Genomic DNA, 2,890 nt, shown 5'->3' with positions numbered 1-2,890 from the left:
CTGGGAACCAAGGGGCAGTGTTTGGGAGTCTTAGGCAATGACAGGTTGTCTGTGGGATGGGCGTGAGGTGGGGGGATACAGATGGAAGAGGACGAAGGTTGTAGGCAGTTGGACTTGCCCAGGTCCCTGCAGCCTTAGGAGAAGCTGTCTGAGTTGCAGCCTGGGCCACCGAAGGCTCTGAGTTCCCCAGATGCAGAGTAGGAAAAGGCTCTGCATCCCTCCCACAAATGAGGAGGAGAGCCCCCACCTCAAAGGCACTGGCAGGCAATCCTATGGAGATGAGGAAAAACTAGGCTCAACCTAGAAAAATTCTTACCCAATCAGTGGGAATTAAAGGCACCCCAAGTTTACCCTTGCTGAGATATGAGAAGGGAAAGGGATTGGGTCAGCATCCACAGAACAAAGATAAAATGTACCCCAGGGTCAAGTCCAACGACCTTCCTCAAGGCAGTGCAGTGTAGCTGGGCAGGGACCCGGGCTCTCTGGGTTCAAATCACTGCTGTGTCAATTCCAAGTTACTTAACATCTCAGTGCCTTAGTTTTCTTATATATAAAATGGGAAAATAACAGTCACCTCCTAGAGGGTGCCTGGCTTATGTGCTTACGAAGTATTAACCTTTGTAATTCCTCATTTACCACCTCTGTAAATTTCACTGTAGCTGGCACCCAGGGCAGTGACAGTCAGCATGTTGGGGGGTTGGGTCTGTATCTGAGGTGAATGCGTGTTAACCAAGCTCACAAACCTGACGAATAAGCCGTAACCAACTCATTCATTCACACAGGCCAGTGCTTGTAGGAGGATCCGTCATCACCTTAATCTTCACTCTTTTCCCCATGGGAGAGCCCAGACTCTACTCAGAGGCCCCTTGGGGAAATGGGGACACTTCTGTGCTCTTATTTATTTCTCTGGCTGCTCCCACTGCGTGACTCTCTGCCTCGTAGGGGAGGGCACTTTGGTACCTCGGAGGCTGGTAATTCATGGTTGTCAAATAAATATCTATTGAATGAGTAAATGGTCAACACGTGCTCCCTGACATAACCAAACACTGGAAGCAACCTGAATGCCCAACAACAAGTTGTTATTAAATCATGACCCAGTCACCCCACAAAACCAAAGATTCATTGAGAAGGATGATTTTAGCGATTGTATAGAAAGATAGAGAAATGCTTATGGTGTAATCTTAGAAAAACAAAAGAAATCAAAATGGTCTGGGAGTGATGTGGTGATCTTGATATTTTGTTAAGTGAAAAAGCAAGATTCCAGAAAAGGAATATGATAGGATGCCATTTGTGTGAAAATGGAGGCAAAGATTGTAAGACTTATCTTCTAACTGTAAGCACTAAATACTTCTGACCAACAAACCAAGTGACTGAAAACACCTGAGCCTCTAGGAAGGGGACAAAGGGGTGGACCACTGGGAACAAGCCACTGACAACTTATGTGCCCTCTGAATGCTGAAGCTGAATGTGCTTCTGATTCAAAAAAATCAACTAATTTAAAATACTTTCTGGGGGAGTTGCCTGGTGGCCCAGTAGTTAAGAATCCACCTTGCAATGCAGGGGACATGGGTTCGATCCCTGGCCGGGGAACTAACGTTCCGCATGCCCGCACACAGCAACTACTGAGCCCATGTGCTCTGGAGCCCACATGCCCCAACTACAGAGAATGCAAGCGCTGCTACGAAAAATCCTGCCTGATTCAATAAAGACCCCACCTGCTATTATACAACCAGGACCTGAGGCAGCCAAACAAACGAAAAAACCACTTTCTGGTACATAGCAAAGTAAAACAGATCAATACATTTTTTTTTCCTACTATATTCCTCAACGCTAAGGCACAAAGCTTTTTTAAACTGTTTCATTTATTTATTTTTGTCTGCGCTGGGTCATCTTTCCCACACATGGGCTTTCTCTAGTTGCAGCAAGTGGGGGGCTACTCTCTAGTGGTGGGGGGCAGGCTTCCCACTGCAGCCTCTTGAGACTGTTGTGAGAGAATCACAAGTGGATTCTCTTGTTGTGGAGCACAGGCTTCGTTGCTCCACGGCATGTGGAATCTTCCCGGATCAAGGATCGAATGTGTGTTCCCTGCGTTAGCAGGCAGATTCTTATCCACTGTACCACCAAGGAAGTCCTAAGGCACAACTCTAACTCACATTTTAAAGTTTCTGATATTGGAATACATCTCAATCAGTGGGCATTCCTAACAGATTCTTGGGATGGGATTTCCTGCCCCTAAAAAGCATTTACTAAATTAATACTGACTTTTAAAATCAATGATATTTTAGGATCAAGGAAACACAGTATATAAAAACATGTCATCTGGAACGAAACTGTAACAGTATAAACCATTGTGCGATGGTATTGTGGGGATCTTCCTTTCTCAAAATAGTCCTGACTGATATTTTACATCATCTTTTCAAAAGTTTTTTAAAAATATACTTTTTAACAGTTTTCAGGAGACAATCAATGGTTTTAGAGGGAGGGATCCCCCAGCACCAGGGTATAGATAACCCACTAAGCTGTTCAGTTCAGTTCAGTCGCTCAGTCATGTTCGACTCTTTGCGACTCCGTGAACCGCAGCACGCCAGGCCTCCCTGTCCATCACCAACTCCTGGAGTTCACTCAGACTCACGTCCATTGAGTCAGTGATGCCATCCAGCCATCTCATCCTCTGTCGTCCCCTTCTCCTCCTGTCCTCAATCTTTCCCAGCATCAGGGTCTTTTCAAATGAGTCAGCTCTTCGCATAAGGTGGCCCAAGTATTGCAGTTTCAGCTTCACATCAGTCCTTCCAATGAACACCCAGGACTGATCTCCTTTAGGATGGACTGGGTGGATCTCCTTGCACTCCAAGGGACTCTCAAGAGTCTTCTCCAGCACCACAGTACAAAG

The sequence above is a fragment of the Bison bison genome, unplaced genomic scaffold (genome assembly GCF_000754665.1).
Source record: "Bison bison bison isolate TAMUID 2011002044 unplaced genomic scaffold, Bison_UMD1.0 scf7180017864270, whole genome shotgun sequence".
NCBI lineage: Eukaryota > Metazoa > Chordata > Mammalia > Artiodactyla > Bovidae > Bison > Bison bison.
The sequence above is the reverse complement of the archived record's forward strand: the minus strand, read 5'-3'. Positions refer to the sequence as shown.